The sequence below is a fragment of the Scyliorhinus canicula genome, chromosome 2 (genome assembly GCF_902713615.1).
Source record: "Scyliorhinus canicula chromosome 2, sScyCan1.1, whole genome shotgun sequence".
Lineage (NCBI taxonomy): Eukaryota > Metazoa > Chordata > Chondrichthyes > Carcharhiniformes > Scyliorhinidae > Scyliorhinus > Scyliorhinus canicula.
In genome coordinates, this window is record NC_052147.1 from 18,737,498 (window position 1) to 18,746,617 (window position 9,120).

A 9,120-nucleotide genomic window follows, 5' to 3' on the forward strand; every position below is an offset into this window, starting at 1 on the left:
ATCTAAAACTTTTTTGCAAGGTGACACTCAACTATGGCAAAACTTGGAAGCAAAGTTTTCTTCCTTAACCCACTGCACCGACTCCCCCTTCCCCCAACTGCCCCCAAACCAGCAAAAACATGTCAAGTGTACGCAGCTGTGATGGTGAGCTGAACCATTTAAAAAAAATTGACAAAGTATTCAAATGAATCCTTTTGTCTTGTCACTAGGGTCCACACTGCTCCACGCACACAATGAATTGGCAGATAAAGAAAGAGTCGCCATTCATTCGGCCCAATATAGAGATGAATGCTCAATCTGCATAAGAATAGAAGTAGTTCTGATATGGACATGTGGAATGAACAATGTTTTTAGCTATTTCAATTCCAGCCTCTTCAGGTTCCATTAGCAAGGGGGTGGTAATTAATGTGGTTGTTGCTGCTTAAGGTGTTTTTGATACTAATTATTTATTTACACATCTGCGTTCTTTCTGAATTTGGCACCAAGGTGGAATATTGCATAACCTATTTCTTTTTAAAAAGAACCAATCTAATAATTCTGTTTTCATGTGCACTTCTGTAGAAAGTATCTGGTTCTGTTCCTGCCAAATGGAAGATGTAAAACAATAGCAGTGAAATTGTTTGCAGTTAGTGCTAAAGCCTGGCATTATGCAAAGTTTAATTTTGTTGCAACAAGGTGAACAGTGGCCTTTCATCTCTTTCAATCCAGATGAGAATCCATCCAAGGCAAACAAGATGAAGGTCTTGCGTTGCTAAAGTGATACAATGGGCATAGGACACTGATCCTTCATCTCTCAGATCTATCACTGTATATACACAAGGGGTTAATGTAAATACGCTACAACTAAATAAACACTAGAAGGAGCACCGGAGATGTCATGATATGCAAACATGCAGCTAACGAACACTTATGATGGGACACAACCAATGAGCAGTCAAGACACCCAGAGGTGGCATTACACAACCCATATTAAAGGGCAGGGCACACATGCTCTGTCTCTTTCCACAGACCAACATCTACAGAGTGAGACAGGGTGTATCCTCAGCATCACATCCCAGCACGTGGCTTAGAGCAAGGCTGGTTCAGTTAGACTGAGTTATTACATTTAGATTAGCAGAGAGTCAAACTCATTGAGAATTGTGCTTTAAAACACATTGAACTCACTTCAAAGTCTGGAGCATCTTCTACTCAAAACTGCATCAAGTGGCAGCTTGTGTTATTCCAAATTACATAACACAACATGATACCAGGAGTGTTCAATCTATTTAGTTCAACTTGGCAAGTTTCGTGACAACCAGCAACAGCACCCAGGCAAGATGATCAAGATTCCGGTTGCTCAGCAACTCGGGTACCATGGCAATCTTAGCGGCAACTGGCGTGCATTCAAGCAGAGATTTCAGCTTTACCTGGAAGCAGCCGACCTAAATGGCGTGGCCGATGCTAAAAAGATAGCACTTCTACTCACCATTGCGGGTGTGCATGCAACAGAGATCTGCAACTCTTTCAAATACTCAAAGGGCAGAGAAGGAAAATGACTTCTAGACAGGCCTGGACAGGTTTGAAAACTACTGCGAGGTAAACACAAAAGAAATTGGTAAAACTGGCGCCTATACTCACCATGAGGCGAGGTAGGGATGCAACAGAAGCAAACAGCATTTTTGATTGGCTGCCATCTTGCACGTATCCAGCCGGCCCAGTCCGCACATGTGCCATTCCCCAGAAGACGCGAACCGGCAAAACTGTTTTGTGCATACGTGAGAAGCCGCGCATGCGCAGTTGCAAAAAGAGCGCACAGTAAAGGAAAAGCAATTTGCACATGCACAATCCATTCCTACGCTTTACGTCACGAGTGTCATGATGTCAGAGGCCCCGGACCACACCCACTTAAAGGGGAAATGTCTGAAAATGGTGAAGAAGTTTTAATGACAGAAAACACAATTCTTTCACCACAAAAGACAACACAATGCCTGAAATTCGACCAGTAGATGAAAATAACCTCCGCAGAACCCTGCAACAAGCAGTTAGCACCGCCCAAAGAGATGATTTGATACTTGAAGACTATGACTTAGAAGATGATTTCATCATTGGACGTATCGTGCTGGGCTGGGGATCGTGAGAAATCCGAACCGCAACAAGATGATTTGTACATTGAAGCATCCTACACAAACATGGATGAGTTCTTCGGATTTGAGGATCCCCAGCCCAGCACAGACGACATCCTGACCCATGAGTACAGGATTCTGCTGTGGCTTGACACCAAGAGACAGAGAGTGGTACAAGCCCACAGAGAGCGGCCTGACGCCACACCAGTGGTCCATGCACCATGAAGAGTGGTACACACACCACGAAGAGTCTCCGACTCCAAACAGAGAGCGATGAAAGACTCCACATTGAGACCACTGCACGACTCCATTGAGAGCGCACAGATCGACTCCACAGCGAGACCATTGCACGACTCCACACCGGGAACGATTCCAGACTCCACAGAGAGAGTGATACAAGCCTTCACAGTGAGCTCGTTGACAGACTCCACAATGGGAGCAACTCAAGACTCCAAAGCGCAGTCCATGCATGAACAAGACCATGAAGATCTAGCCACCGTATCTGAGCAACCAGCAGCAGACGATGCAAGTCTGCCACACTCTTGTGAACAACAGAAATACTATGACAGTCTACCCAGATTACTTGAGTCACCAGAAAAAGACTCTGACAGTCTACCCAGCTCATCTAACCAACAAGACGACACTGAAGTTCTACCCACTGTATGTGAGACAAGTGACGAAGGCATCACAATTCCCATACAAGATGTGTAACATCACAGCGAGACTGACAGATCTCAGCTCGTATGTACTGAGGCACTCGACAATCAAAGTGAGACTACTAGTGCGTCCAGTGTGACCACGTCAATTGAAACCTCATCCACTCGAGCCTCTCCACAAGAAAATGAAATCTTGAACATTTTGACTCCAGATGAGGAGCATCAAGAAACCAAAGATGATTCAAATGAACCTGAAATGACTCCAACTGAGGACCATCAAGAAACCAAAGATGATTCAGGTGAACCAGAATGGACTCCAGACGGGGAGCATCGACAAACCAAAGATGATTCCAGTGAACCGGACATGACTCCAGACAGGGAGCACCGAGGAATCAAAGGCGAAACAATGCAACAGCAGATGCCACAAAGGACACTGACACAAGTAACTTTGTGAAGGAGTCGAATTGTCCACTCAAAATGGTCATTAAGCGCAACAAACACAATAACAAAACCTACAAAAACAACAACACAAGACAACAAGAAACGTACCAAAAGCACCAACGTCAACAACAAGCACGACAAAACCAACAACACTGGAACAACGACTGGTACAGTTCTGCAAATGCAGGAGACTGTGACAGCACAACTCAAGACAATGGCAAGTGTGCAGACATACCATTGCATGATAACGCATCTTACAAATTCACGTTTGTTAGACTACAAACAAGCAGACCAGCTTTCAAGGCAGCTGACATACGGCATCAATAACGCAAACACAGACACCAGTCCAGGTCAGACAGGAAAGATGACATCAAGAATCGCTACCACAAGCAGCGAAAAAAAAGTCCAAATCAGACAACGAAGTGATTTGACCATTTGAACACCTCCCGATGACTTCTTGGTTCCTTAAGCACAGGGATGCTGATGGCGTTCACAAGGAAATGGCAACATCAACATTGACACTTCAATAACAAAACAAGAAAGCCACTCGACCATATAAATTCATGAACTTTGGACTCATAAATATTATTTGGTATTGTATAATCATCACTGTCATCATGACTTGTACATATCATCACTTATCTACCTAATTTGTTCAATTTTCTTTTACCAAATATAGAAAATATGTAACACAAAAAAGGGGGGAATGTGGTGAGATGCATCACTATATGTACACAAGGGGTTAATGTAAATACACTACAACTAAGTAAACACTAGATGGAGCACCGGAGATGTCCCGATATGCATAAAATACAGCTAATGAACACTTAGAATAGGACACAACCAATGAGCAGTCAAGACACCCAGAGGTGACATTACCACTGCTAATGGTTCAATAAAACACATTGAATTCACTTCAAAGTCTGGAGCATCTTTTACTCAAAACTGCATCAAGTGGCAGCTTGTGTTATTCCAAACTACATAACACAACAGGGTATATTGTCCTTTCATCTCTAACTGGGGCAGGGGGATCTGGTGGCAAGATGCTGTTATCATGGCATCTTGGTTCCCCAGTGCAAAGTTAAGGGCTACTAGATCCTAAATCAAGTATAAACTCCCTGAACTAGCCCCTAACTAGTTATGAGTTTGTAACATGAAATTACCCATACGTTGTTTTGCTGTTTGACTGGACGATTTTGACAAAGGAGGAGAATGAAAAATAAATTGGGAAAGTTGATTGTCTCAGCTCTGCTCAGAGTTTGGTGAAAAGTGAACGTAGACCTTGAAGATTCCCGAATTCCAATCTATTTATTCTTTCCTGTGATGTGGACATTTCCAGCACAACAAGGACTTTTGTTCATCCCTTGCCCCGAGTGGTTTGCGAGTCTATTTCAGAGGTCAGTTGAGCGTCAACCATGTTGCTGTACGCTTGGAGTCGCATACAGGCCAGACCAGGTAAGGAGGGAGGTAAGTTTTTGCAACAATTGATAGTTTTATGATCACCATCACTGAGACTATATTCCAGATTTTTAAAAATGTATTACATTAAAATTTATCAGCTGCTGTGGGATTAGAATCCATGTTCCCAGGGCATCCAGTGTGGACCCCATCACTACACTACCATCTCCCATGACGCAAGGTAGTCGGCGCTATAATCTTTTGGAATGTATACGATGAACTCCATCCGCCCCATACTCACCTTTTCCCTTTTCCTTTGTATCCCTTTTGATCCGGGGTATCTGGTGGGTGCATTACCAGCAGCTGCACTGGGGAGCTCCCATTTTGAGGAGTAGGATTTCTGTCTCTGGGTCCTTAATCCATGGCAAGACATGCTGCTGGCCACTTAAGTGCCTGATGGGCCTTCCCCAATGTAAGTAAAGTACACCGGCTCTCCAGTTGGCAAACAAGGCAAAGATCCCATCATGTACATGAGCATTTGTCCATTGTTTTTCTTCCCATTATATTTTTCAATATATCAATTATATATATGTAATCAGAGCTACTTCCTAAAATGTTAAAAATTGGTCAAAGATTTACAAAGGCTGAAACCATAACTGCCTGTAACCCTGAACAAAAGTAGCTTTCAGGAAACTGACACCTTGTTATCTCTGAAGAGATGCTAACAATACTGTGGGCCATTACGACCAAATTCAAAAGGAATGATACAAAAGGCCACTGGAGTCTCCTTCTCTTCTAGGAGAAAGAATCCTGCAACCCCCTTTCAAATTCTTATGGTTAGGACATTAACAACCTCAGGAATCAGCACAAAGGGATATATGCCCTTTTTATATGACCCCCGGACCCCACCCCACTCAGTCAGCTGGATGAGCCTAAACCTCAGCATTGTAGAGCTGCAAATGTCAGTTTGCGGGTTTCCATCTAGTAAATGGTAGCTCAGGAAAAGGATCTGTTTAGGATTGAATGCCCTCTGCCATCTACATTATTTTAAAATAAATTTAGAGTACTCAATTCATTTTTTCCAATTAAGGGCCAATTTAGTGTGGCCAGTCCACCTACCCTGCACATCTTTGGGTTGTGGGAGCGAAATCCACACAAAATTGGGGAGAATGTGCAAACTCCACACGGCAGTCTCTCAGAGCCGGGACCGAACCTGGGACCTCGGCGCTGTGAGGCAGCAGTGCTAACCACTGCTCCACCTGCTGCTTTAACCAGCACTTTGTTGCGTTTACCAGCACTTCAGCACTCTATGCCATTGCCTCCATGACAGATTTATCTTTTGTGTGCCTATCTCATTGTGAAAGCCATCTCTACCGGAAAAGTGAATTATCCAGCATCAGTTTTCAGCCTGCTGAACCCTGTGAAGGGATGCAGCATTAAACTTTGATTCTGGACTCACGTGAAAAAAGAATTCTTTGCTCTCTGCTTCTTGTCCTGTGCTCTTTGCTCTGTAAATCTTTCTCACCCTATTGTATGAATGTACCAAGGGCTATGTACAGGTGCATGTGCGCATTAAAGTGTGCAACTGTGGAAGTCTGTGCATATGTGGATATATAATTGTGTTCATACATATGTCTAGTATATTCACATGATGTATATGGATGTGGATGGCATGATTTAGTAAAGTGTATGGCGAGTCTCCATATCCTGTATGTGCATTCCTTAAGGAATTTAATAAACAGCAGGGATAGACACCAGTAGTGTTATGGGATTTAGTCCTGATAGACATTTAGTAAATACAGATTCAGGCGTGGGGCATAGCAATAAAGTAATTGGCAGAAAAATTAGGGGAGTTGAGAAATTCTTTGACCCCCAGGCGGGTTGGGGATCTGGAACTCTGAAAGGGTAAAAGAAACAGAAAATCATCACTTCATAAAACACAATAGGTTGAATAGCCATAAATGTTTGATGGTTCTATGTTTTAACCAGTTGCATTTTAACTTCTTGGCATTGTAACACATTTTAGATTTCCAAACGGGGTTGCACGCAAACATTTTTTCTCTCGAAAGGTGTCAGTGTTGTATATTGTGTGCAGTTCTGGTCGCCATATCACAGGAAGGACGTTATTGCTCTGGAGAGAGTGCAGAGGAGGTTTACAAGAATGTTGCCAGGGCTAGAAAAGTGTGGATACCAGGAGAGTTTGGATAGGTTGGGTTATTTTCCTTGGAACAAAGAAGACTGAGGGGTGACTTAACAGAGGTGTACAAAATTATGAGGGAAAGAGATAAGGTGGACAGGAAAAAATTGATTCCCTTGGTGGAGAATTCCAAAAACAGGGGACATAGATTCAAGAAAAGTGATAGATGGTATAGAGAGGACATGAAGAAGAACCTTTTTATGCAGAGTGTAGTGAGTGAATTCGCCCGAGGTGGTGCTGGAGGATGAGACCCTAAACTCTTTTAAAAGGTAGCACTTTAAGTGCTCTAAGCCAGTGCTTCTCATAGTGTGGTATGCGTACCGGTGCCGGAACGCGAGCCATCGTCTGCCGGTACTTGGAGTGTTTCCAGAAAAGAAAGAGACAGTAATCCTGGATTGGCTTGTTTCGCTCACCGGTCCCTGGCACATTGGAAAAAAAAAACTGGCGGTCCGCCACATCAGATAGTTTGAGATGCACTGCTCTAAGCCATAGGGCTATGGACTGGGTGCAGGAAGGTGGGATTAGAAAGGGCACTGGGTGTCCTTGGGCTGGCATGGACAAGATGGGCCGTACGGCCATCTTCTGTGCTGTAACTTTTCTATAGTTCTACAAGTTTTGCATCCAATGTCAACAACAGCTTCCCCACAGCACCAACCCCCTTCAGCTCCAGCAGGTCAACTGTACTGATTGTTGAGTAAAGCTCCAATAACATACCTAACCTAAATCAATAACTGCTTGACTTTATATAGCACCTTTAATGTAGTAAGATGCCCCAAGACACTTCACTGCTACAAGTATCAAACATTTTTTAACTCGAACATTCCCCCTCTTTGACTTAGATTTTTTAGCTCAAATAACATTTTAAATGACTGTACAGGCATCAGCCAAGCACAATGACTGCATCATTAGTACTTCCATTTTTCAGGCCAAGTTACTGTGACTGCTCAGGGTGAGATCATACATTTTGTTCTAATTTGTATCGAACTGTAGCTAATTATGTGTTGCGAACGTGCAGAGTGACAATTTGGTTGAGACTTGGCCAAATGTAATCATACCGAGCATCTGCAGTCAGCAGAGGGTGTGCAGCATGGACTTTGGGATCAAACTGGAGTCCAAGAACTCGTAACACACATCACCTAATTCCACAGGATCAACACTGATCATTTCTGCTTTGCTGTTCTTTCTGAAAACTAAATCATTAGCTAGTTTTTTTTAAAGAAAGGAATGGGTTATGCAATATTCCACCTTGGTGTAACATTTTTAAAGAAAACACATGTACACGTTTTTAATATAGAATATGGTTGCAAATTGATACTTTTTGGTATCGGAATGATCCTGTCTGGAAAAACTGAAAAAAATTAGATCCTTTGATTTTAACTGACACTTTAACATCACCAACAGTTTCAGTGAACTATAGTATGAATTACCAGTATATCTTCCAAAGAGTTGTTTATGAATAGATGTAACAGAAGCAGGGAATAACTTCAATTTTGTAACTTTAGGATGTCTCTAAGCATGATCGAAACAATAGTGCTTCCATTTTTTAGGCTAAATTACAAGTTGCCGAGGGTGAGATCATACATTTGGTTTTAATTTGTACAGAACTGTAGCTAATTACGTGTTCCGAACTCTTAGTCAATTTTGTAGCATGGAAACATAATTTCCACAGAGCAATGTCCCACAAAGAACAATGTTATAATTATGCAATAATGACCTTGACTGAGGAATTCATTTTGGCCCAGACATCAGCGATTAAACCCCCTGCTCTTTACTTGGATAGTACCATGGGTTCTTTTAAGTTCAAATAAGATCGTGGATGAAGGCCACTTACTGTTTAATTGGAAAGATGGCGCCACCTCCACTTGTGCACTGATGTGTCAGCCTAGGTTTTGTGCTCAGTGTTTTGGGGTGGAACTTGAATTAGGATGAGTGAAGTTTCCGATTTGTAATAATAACAAACACCTGAGTCTAGAATGAGTTTTGGTTATTATAGGCCGCATTTTATTGCCAAGCAAATGAAAAGGAAGCAGACGTGGTTATTACACTCCAGGTTGTGCAAAGCTGATGTCAGATGTCCAAAACACAGAAGACAATGGCAGGAGCTGCAAACAAGGGCAAATCCGTGAGCAATGAAAGGGTTTGTAGGCATAGGCATTGTGAGGAGAATGTGCACTTGAGATCAGTGCTGTTTGGAATAACCTGGGTTCAGTGATTGATTGATATTTATTGTCACATGTACCAAAGTACAGTGAAAAGTATTTTTCTGCGGCCAAGGGAACGTACACAGTAGACAAAAGAATGATGTTAATGTATGAATGACTATCAC